We start from the raw sequence: 10,212 nt of genomic DNA on the forward strand, positions 1-10,212 counted from the left end.
ACTGATATCCAACTACAGCACGTTAGTACGATGACTAAAGAGAAACTATATGTGAGGGTAGGTGAATCAATTTTAATATGCTTCAGCCACTGAACATAAATGTTTCTGTCACATGTTTCTCAGGTACTGAGTTAACCTTTACACGGCCCACGTTGCAGGTGGTAGTCCACTCACCTTTATTGCACTTTCCTGACAGACCAGCTATAAACTAGAAGTGATTTGATAAGCTGTGTGCGGATGCGTGTGTGTGCGCGTGTGTGTGTGGAAGCCCCTCTCCTTGGCCAGTTCCAGGTTGGAATTGAAAGAGTCAACTCTTTTTTAATAAGTCAGTGGTCTGGCTTGGGACACTGAAACTCAGGCAAATACCAGACAGTATCCACTTACTGAGTCTTCACCCCTTCTCTGGAGGTTGTTTTTGCTAAAGGAAAGCATAGTTTTTTAGCCCTAGGACAAGAAATGGTTCTGGATAGTTTGGCCTGTAGTGGAGTAGGCTATAGGTCCCAGTTAGGGAAGTCAGGCAGGCACAGTCCCCCGCTGTGACCCAATCCTGCACCCTGTCACTCTGTGGCTCAATGAGGTGCAAGAGGGGATCGCTGCTTTGGCCGAGGACCCAGCACCTCTCTCACAAACACTCCCCCTAACTCTTCTCTCCTTCTCTCTCCCCTATACACATACATATCTTTCTCTCTCACTGCGATCTTGCCTGTACCTCCCTCCAATGAGAAATACTATATTTGGAGAGGTGGGAACTGTAGCTTGTTTCACTATCCCACTGAGTTTATAGCATGGTTTTTGTAACAGTGATGGGATCTTAATAACTTAACCCTAGCAACTCTCAAGCTCTGTACCAGACTGGTAAATCCCACCTAGCAACTTTCAACTACAGCAAAACACATTCAATCCTGTCCTGTCTCAGTGGTATGTCACTATGTTCCAGTATGTTTCTATCAAACCCTGTCCAACCTCAGTGGTATTTTCCTGGATGTTCCAGGATGTTTCTATGAAACAATCGTGTGGGTCATTGAAATTCCAAATGCCAAGCCAAGTGAGTAAATACATCATGATATAAATCTCTGTCACATACCAGTGAACTACCTCACTTGATGATGGCTATAGGCTGCATACTTTTACTACTGCTTAGGAAAAACATTTCCTAGTAAAGCACTAGACTACAGAATCTGAATTTATAGCAAAATAGAATCATGCATTTGGAATTAAACTATCAAAACTTCCCATAAAAGGAACTATTTGGTTTCCATCAAGCCTTTAAGATTAAATACATAGTAGTACAATCCTATTACTAAGTATTGCTGAACACTGAAAGATGTTTAATATAAAAACTCAGTTCAGCTGGTTTATCCTTAGGTGACCTTTGCCTAAAAGATGGGAGACCACTGTCTCCCATACAGCCTAAATGCTCATCACTGTCTCCCATATAGCAAAATTATCATCACTGTCTCCCATACAGCCTAAATGATCATCACTGTCTCCCATACAGCCTAAATGATCATCACTGTCTCCCATACAGCCTAAATGATCACCACTGTCTCCCATATAGCCTAAATGATCACCACGGTCTCCCATACAGCCTAAATGCTCACCACTGTCTCCCATACAGCCTAAATGATCATCACTGTCTCCCATACAGCCTAAATGACCACCACTGTCTCCCATATAGCCTAAATGATCACAACTGTCTCCCATACAGCCTAAATGATCATCACTGTCTCCCATACAGCCTAAATGATCACCACGGTCTCCCATACAGCCTAAATGATCACCACTGTCTCCCATATAGCCTAAATGCTCACCACTGTCTCCCATACAGCCTAAATTATCATCACTGTCTCCCATACAGCCTAAATGATCACCACGGTCTCCCATACAGCCTAAATGATCATCACTGTCTCATATACAGCCTAAATCATCATCACAGTCTCATATACAGCCTAAATGGTCATCACTGTCTCCCATACAGCCTAAATGATCATCACTGTCTCATATACAGCCTAAATGATCATCACTGTCTCATATACAGCCTAAATGATCATCACTGTCTCCCATACAGCCTAAATGATCACAACTGTCTCCCATACAGCCTAAATGATCATCACTGTCTCATATACAGCCTAAATGATCATCACCGTCTCCCATACAGCCTAAATGATCATCACTGTCTCATATACAGCCTAAATGATCATCACTGTCTCCCATACAGCCTAAATGATCATCACTGTCTCCCATACAGCCTAAATGATCACAACTGGCTCCCATACAGCCTAAATGACCATCACTGTCTCATATACAGCCTAAATGATCATCACCGTCTCCCATACAGCCGGACACACACTGAGTGAACAAAACAATAGGAACACCTTCCTGATATTGAGTTGCACCTCCTTTTCCCCTCAGAACAGCCTCAATTCGTTGGGCATGGACTCTACAAGGTGTTGAAAGTGTTCCACAGGGATGCTGGCACATTGTAACTCCAATGCTTCCCACAGTTGTGTCAAGTTGGCTGGATGTTGTTTGGGTGGTGGACCATTCTTGATACACACGGGAAAATTGAAGGTGAAAACCCAGCAGCGTTGCAGTTCTCGACACAGTCATACTCCGTTCAAAGGCACTTTGATGTTTTGTGTTGCCCATTCACCCTCTGAATGGCACACATACACAATCCATGTCTTAATCGTCTCAAGGCTTAAAAAGCCTTCTTTGACTCATTTTATCCACTTCATCTACACTGATTGAAGTGGATTTAACAGGTGACATCAATAAGAGATCATAGCTTAAATCTGGATTCACCAAGTCAGTCTATGTCATGGAAAGATAATATTTTGTACACTCAGTGTACAATGTGACAGTGTTCTTACAATGCCTTTCAGAAGGACACAACAGCACCATGGGGGTTGTTGGTTTGTTTTGCTTGTACACAAACCTTTGGTGACAGCGGTCGGTCCATCTCCCAACCCTATGAGCCATAATGCTGACTGATGGTGAAGCCCACCATTCCCATGCATACCTCTGCTTAGACTCTACTTAGAGGAATGCTCTTCTGAGAGTTAACCTATGATAAGAAACCTCTATTTCGTTCTCTCTATCAGCACTAAGATGCACAGCACTTATTCACCCTGAGTATAAGAGTAGAGGAATGAACACAAGAAGATATGCTTGTGGTGGTTTGCCCAAAGAAGAATCTGAATAATCATTATCCATTTGGAGCTCTCAAGGTTATCTACTACTAGGATAAAACAACCCAGCTAGGGCTTCCTGAGTGGCGCAGCAGTCTAAGGCACTGCATCACAGTGCTTGAGGCGTCATTACAGACCCAGGTTTGATCCCAGGCTGTGTCACAACCAGCCGTGACCGGGAGTCCCATAGGACGGCGCACAATTGGCCCAGCGTTTTCCGGGTTAAGGGAGGGTTTGGCTGGGGGGGCTTTACTTGGCTCATCGTGCTCTAGCGACTCCTTGTGGTGGGCCGGGCGCCTGCCGGCTGACTTCGGTTGTCAGTTGAACAGTGTTTCCTCCAACACATTGGTGCCGCTGGCTTCCGAGTTAAGCGGGCCGGTGTTAAGAAGCGCGGTTTGGCGGGTCATGTTTCTGAGGACGCATGACTCGACCTTCGCCTCTCCCGAGCCAGTTGGAGAGTTGCCGTGAAGAGACAAAATCAAAATTGTGGAGAAAAAAGGGGGTACATTTTTTTTTTAAACAAGCTAAACAGAGAACAAGCACCAAAGCCATAGAAGTGGAAATGATAGTTAAATTACTAGTAAGCCCTTCACATACGGGATGATAACAAAATGATCATGATAAAACACTGGCATGTTGAATGAACGAATTAACGAATTAACAAATTAACGTATACAGTATGTGTACATGAACATGCACAGCATAACCAGAAGTGAAACACTGAAGTGGTTTCATTCAGTATAGCTCTTAGCCCAAAACAACAGCCATGGAAACAGCAGAAACCTGTTTTTCCGTGGAGTTCTGATTCCTATCTGCTCAACCATAGACAGTGAAAGATAGCTCCTCCCTAACACAATGTTAGAACTCTACCAGAACTACTATGCTGTTACTGTTTAACAATATTCAGACAAAAAGTAATTGACACACATGGAGAACTAAAGATAAACAGAGTCCCAGTTCCCACAGTTCAAGTGTATAATCCTGTCATTATGCTCCTGATCTCTTCAGTCCTCTAAGTGATAGAGCAGAAGAGAGAGAGCAGGAGTCTCACAATATGAACTGTTTTTTATTCTTGGTGTGGAGCACCAGAGACAGACAGAGAGAGAGAGAGTTGTACTTACAGAGCAGTGCAGGCTGAGTAGAGAGGTGTTCTTGAGAAAGAAAAAGAAGGAGGGAGGGAGAGAACCACTGCTGCTCTTTTTCACTCTCTCCAGCCAACAGGGTGTCTTTTATCTTCTGCGAGCTTGAGTTTGAATGTTTTTTTTGTGTCAGTGAGTGACTGTATGTGTGTATGTATGTGTGTGTGGGTGTGTGTTTGAGCATGCACCCCCCCACTCCACTATACAGCGACTTTGTAATAGTTTCCATCTGCAGCTGGAAATAATAGAAATCCCCATGCAGGCACAGCCTCAGTGGCACCGACCTTTTGTGTTCCATGAGCAGGAACCGAGGAGGCCATTTCCATAGCCATCTAAATAAACAGACTTTTGTTTGAGATGGATCCAGTAATAGTATGGTGCTCCATTCACAGTCTAAGGCCTGTGTGAGCAGCCTGGTATCATAAACTAGACTTGACATAGTAAATGTAAATCTGACTTGCATGAGTATGATATGTTACTTTTGGTGTGGTTACAAAAGACAGAACGTTACTTGGTTGGGGTGGATGGGTGGGAGTACAGCGCGAGCGTCTAGTAACCCAAATGTGGAGAGTTTGAATCTCGTCATGGACTACTTTAGCATTTTTGCTAATCAGCAACTTTTCAACTACTTACTACTTTTGAGTTACTTTGCAACTACTTAACATGTTAGCTAACTCTTCCCCTAACCCTAATCCTAACCCTTACCTTAACCTTTTTAGCTAACCATTCCCCTAAATCCTAACTTAACCCTAACCTAAGCCCGAGCCTAGCTAACGTTAGCCACCTAGCTAGAATTCGTAAAATATCATACGTTTTGCAAATTTGTAGCATACAATACGAATTGTAATTTTTAACATACAGTGGGGGGAAAAAGTATTTAGTCAGCCATCAATTGTGCAAGTTCTCCCACTTAAAAATATGAGAGAGGCCTGTAATTTTCATCATAGATACGCTTCAACTATGACAAAATGAGAAGAAAAAAATCCAGAAAATCACATTGTAGGATTTTTTATGAATTTATTTGCAAATTATGGTGGAAAATAAGCATTTGGTCACCTACAAAGAAGCAAGATTTCTGGCTCTCACAGACCTGTAACTTCTTCTTTAAGAGGCTCCTCTGTCCTCCACTCGTTACCTGTATTAATGGCACCTGTTTGAACTTGTTATCAGTATAAAAGACACCTGTCCACAACCTCAAACAGTCACACTCCAAACTCCACTATGGCCAAGACCAAAGAGCTGTCAAAGGACACCAGAAAAAAAATTGTAGACCTGCACCAGGCTGGGAAGACTGAATATGCAATAGGTAAGCAGCTTGGTTTGAAGAAATCAACTGTGGGAGCAATTATTAGGAAATGGAAGACATACAAGACCACTGATAATCTCCCTCGATCTGGGGCTCTACGCAAGATCTCACCCCGTGGGGTCAAAATGATCACAAGAGCGGTGAGCAAAAATCCCAAAACCACACGGGGGGACCTAGTGAATGACATGCAGAGAGCTGGGACCAAAGTAACAAAGCCTACCATCAGTAACACACTACGCCGCCAGGGACTCAAATCCTGCAGTGCCAGACGTGTCCCCCTGCTTAAGCCAGTACATGTCCAGGCCTGTCTGAAGTTTGCTAGAGAGCATTTGGATGATCCAGAAGAAGATTGTGAGAATGTCATATGGTCAGATGAAACCAAAATATAACTTTTTGGTAAAAACTCAACTCGTCGTGTTTGGAGGACAAAGATTGCTGAGTTGCGTCCAAAGAACACCATACCTACTGTGAAGCATGGGGGTGGAAACATCATGCTTTGGGGCTATTTTTCTGCAAAGGGACCAGGACGACTGATCCATGTAAAGGAAAGAATGAATGGGGCCATGTATAGTGAGATTTTGAGTGAAAACCTCCTTCCATCAGCAACGGCATCGAAGATGAAATGTGGCTGGGTCTTTCAGCATGACAATGATCCCAAACACACCGCCCGGGCAACGAAGGAGTGGCTTCGTAAGAAGCATTTCAAGGTCCTGGAGTGGCCTAGCCAGTCTCCAGATCTCAACCCCATCTCAACCCCATAGAAAATCTTTGGAGGGAGTTGAAAGTCCGTGTTGCCCAGCAACAGCCCCAAAACATCACTGCTCTAGAGGAGATCTGCATGGAGGAATGGGCCAAAATACCAGCAACAGTGTGTGAAAACCTTGTGAAGACTTACAGAAAAGTTTGACCTCTGTCATTTCCAACAAGAGTATATAACAAAGTATTGAGATAAACTGTTGTTATTGACCAAATACTTATTTTCCACCATCATTTGCAAATAAATTCATTAAAAATCCTACAATGTGGTTTTCTGGATTTTTTTTCTCATTTTGTCTGTCATAGTTGAAATGTATCTATGATGAAAATTACAGGCCTCTCTCATCTTTTAAAGTGGGAGAACTTGCACAATTGGTGGCTGACTAAATACTTTTTTGCCCCACTGTTTTATACAAAAAGGGTGATGGACATCCACAAATGAATACATACCATACGAAACGTAACATATAATACTAAATGGACTGTCTCGGATTTACGTACAGAATAAAAAGAAATGCTCTGAAAAAGGTTGGTGTGAGAGAATGAGATGCAGATTTGCTAAACTAAACCTTGAGTCATAATGTAAGTTGACACAAAGCAATGCAATACTAGGGTTGCTATCTCTGCACGAATACACAAATTCAAAATACAAACCTGGGCTCACACTAACGCACTTAGTCACACATTTACATGATATACACATGCCCAAAGCTGGAGGAGAAGAATCAGTGTTTCCATGGTCTGCTCCAAAAACAGCAATCCCCATGCTGTAAAGGCAGGCCTCTCTTGCCCACCCAGTTTGGGAAGTAGTGTGTTGCAGAGGAAAGTACTGTAGTATGTTGCAGGACAGCAGTGTAAAGTGGACACATTGGTAACTGCTTTCTACTTTAGAATATCAAACATGTTGAAGAACAAGAAACTTATTGAATGTGGTAGTGGTTGAAGAAATTACCTTTAAACTGTTGTAATGACAGCTGTTATGACAGCAGTATAAACAACCTGTTTCTCAACATAAACAACCTGTGCAGAAGTAAAGATAATCTGGTCCAGAAAGTATACTTACAGTACAGGTACAACGTTATTCCTCCTGTTTCGCTTCACAGAGTTCCTTAGTTTTGTTGTTATTCCTGACAACCTGTGGTAGAGAGGCTGGCTGGCCCCTCTGTCTTACCCAGCGTCTGACTCAGTCCTCAGATATTCTTCAGGCCCATGGTGGACTAGTGGATTCCTCCTCTCTCTGGCTCTCTCTATCTCTCTCTGTCCTGACTGCAATCCAGCTCCGCTCTGCCATCCAAGATAAATATTTAACAGCCTGGCTGTGCTGTGAGATCAACAACCCTCTCTGTTCCCCTCCCTCCACATTATCTCCTCATGAGAGAAAACCAACTGTTCCAGGCTTCCAGCATCATGTCACCTTACCATCAGCTGAGTCACACCAACCATAAATTAAGAAGAAAGGTGTATAAGAAATTGATATTTAGTGGGTTATGGCATTGGTTTCAATGTGGCTCAAGTCACACAACTGTTTGTATTAAACTTGTGGCCTGTGATCTGCCTCTTGAATTTAGAAGGTGTAGCCTAGCTCTTCATTAGCAGTGTAACACTGCCACTTAGTGGTCAGATTAAGTATTTACCCAACATAATTTCCAACATGTTGCCTAAAGTAGAAGTTACGGGTTAGGGTTTAGGGTTTAGGGTTATGGTTATGGTTATGGTTGAGCCAGGTTGTTGACATGAAGCTAAGATTAGGGTTGGGGTTAGCGATTTTTGGGCCCATTTCAAAATGCCTTTGAGGGGCCCCCCATACCCCACAAAAGAGAAACATGTCCATGGACATTATCTGCTTTGATTATTATTATCCCACAATTGAAAATAACTCTTTCAAAACCTATTTTAGAAGAGAAATTATGCTGCCACCATAATACATGAAAACACAGAGGGTTCCAATATGTGTTGTGTTGTAGTAGATTTGACCCAAACTGGTAGTTTTTCATTTTGGCCAAAAAGTAAGAATATTTGTCTTGCAGTGTTAGTTAAAGGCCTTGTTGCAAAAATAATGAACGATTTGGAGTGGATTTTTTTTAAACACAGGCTTCCTCCTTTTAACTTTGGCATACAGGCCAGTAATGTGGAGTGAATACAATGTTGTTGATCCTCTGTATTTTCAAGTATTGTGGTGGCACTGGCAGCATCATATTATGGGTATGCTTGTAACCGGCAGGGACTAGGAAGATTGTCAAGATAAAAAAAATTCAATGAGCAAAGCCCAAGGAAAAAGTTTGAGAAAAACCCTCTGTAGTTGTCACGCCTGCTCCCGCTCCCACTCTCTGATGCTCGAGGGCGCCAGGCTGCCCATGGTTACGCACACCTGTCACCATCATTACGCGCATCAGCACTTCATTGGACTCACCTGGACTCCTTCACGTTTTTGATTGCCTGTCTATTGCCTGTCTATTCCTCAGTTCCATCCCTGTGTCAGCATTAATGTCGTTTTGTTTCCCCTGTCCAGACGCTGTCCGTGTTCTGTTTCATGTCGGTTGTTTATTAAATATTCACTCCCTCCACTTGCTTCTCGTCTCCCAGCGTCTGTCCTTACAGTAGTCTTCTGAAAATCTAAGACTGGGATAGAGTTTTATTTTTCAGAAGGACAATTACATAGATTTGAATGCCAAAGAATGGCTTTCCAGGAGGTATTGAGTGTTCCTGAAGGGCCCAGAATCAGTCCTGACTTAAATCTGCTTGAAAATCAGAGACAAGGTTTGAATATTGTTGTTCATCAATGATTCCCAACCAAATTTACTGAGCTTGAGCTATCCCCCTTTCCCTATGAAAGGATACCTAGTCAGTTGTACAACTGAATGCCTTCAACTGAGTTGGGCAAGGCTGGTAGAATTATATTCAGAATTATTCACAGTTGTAATGGCTGCCAAAGTGTCACGTCCTGACCATAGAAAGCCTATGTTTTCTATGGTAGAGTAGGTCAGGGCGTGACTAGGGGGTTTAGTCTAGTTTATTATTTCTATGTGGGGTTCTAGGTTTAATTTTCTATGTTGGGGTTTGTGTATGATTCCCAATTAGAGGCAGCTGGTAATCGTTGTCTATAATTGGGGATCATACTTAAGTTGCATTTTTCCACCTGTGGGTTATGGGATATTGTTTGAATGTATGTGTTTTGAGTTAGTGCACATAACATCTCTGTAGTCACGGGTCATTGTTAGTTTATTGTTTATTTGTTTTTGTCATTGCTAAGTTTCACTTTATTCATTAAAATTATGTGGAACTCAACATACACTGCGCCTTGGTCCGACCATCATTATTACGAACAACGTGACACAAAGATGCTTCCACCAAGTATTAGCTCTGGGGTGTGAAGACATACGCAATCAATACATCTTAATTTTATATTTTTTCTTAATTAAAAAAATCTACAGTTTCCTTTCACTTTGAAAATGTGGAGTAGATTGTGTAGATCCTTCTGAAGAAAATCCAGTAATCACTTTTTAGTAATTTGGACACAGCCCTTAGCCATGGTATATTGGCCATATACCATAAACCCCCGAGGTGCCTCAGTAAAAATACATGTTTTGTAATACCCGTGGTATACGGTCTGATATACCACAGCTGTCAGCCTTCAGGGCTCGACCCACCCAGTTTGTAATTCTGATTATAACATTTCTTTACAAAGACATCTGATAACACAGAGTTAGTTACTGGGTAGATGTGGGTGATTACCTGCATGGCAACATACAGTCGCTAGTGACAGTTACTTGCACAGTCTTCACATTTTGCCAATCAGAAATACTATCTCATCCCTAAATGG

The 10,212-nt window shown here is 42.4% G+C and overlaps 1 protein-coding gene across 2 annotated transcripts in view; it reads right to left on the reverse strand.

Moving 5' to 3' along the window:
* sorbs3 (sorbin and SH3 domain containing 3) overlaps window positions 1-7,649 on the reverse strand; it is a 45,221-nt gene extending 37,572 nt beyond the window's left edge. The window contains exon 1 of one of the 2 annotated variants that reach the window (XM_021621532.2): window positions 7,456-7,649. The gene's annotated coding sequence lies outside the window, so the exon portion shown is untranslated. Of the gene's footprint in view, window positions 1-4,312; window positions 4,332-7,455 lie in introns of those variants that run through there. The other variant, XM_021621533.2, reaches the window with a different exon arrangement.
* Window positions 7,650-10,212: the final 2,563 nt, after the last annotated feature.

This window comes from Oncorhynchus mykiss, chromosome 11, assembly GCF_013265735.2.
Source record: "Oncorhynchus mykiss isolate Arlee chromosome 11, USDA_OmykA_1.1, whole genome shotgun sequence".
Taxonomy (NCBI): domain Eukaryota; kingdom Metazoa; phylum Chordata; class Actinopteri; order Salmoniformes; family Salmonidae; genus Oncorhynchus; species Oncorhynchus mykiss.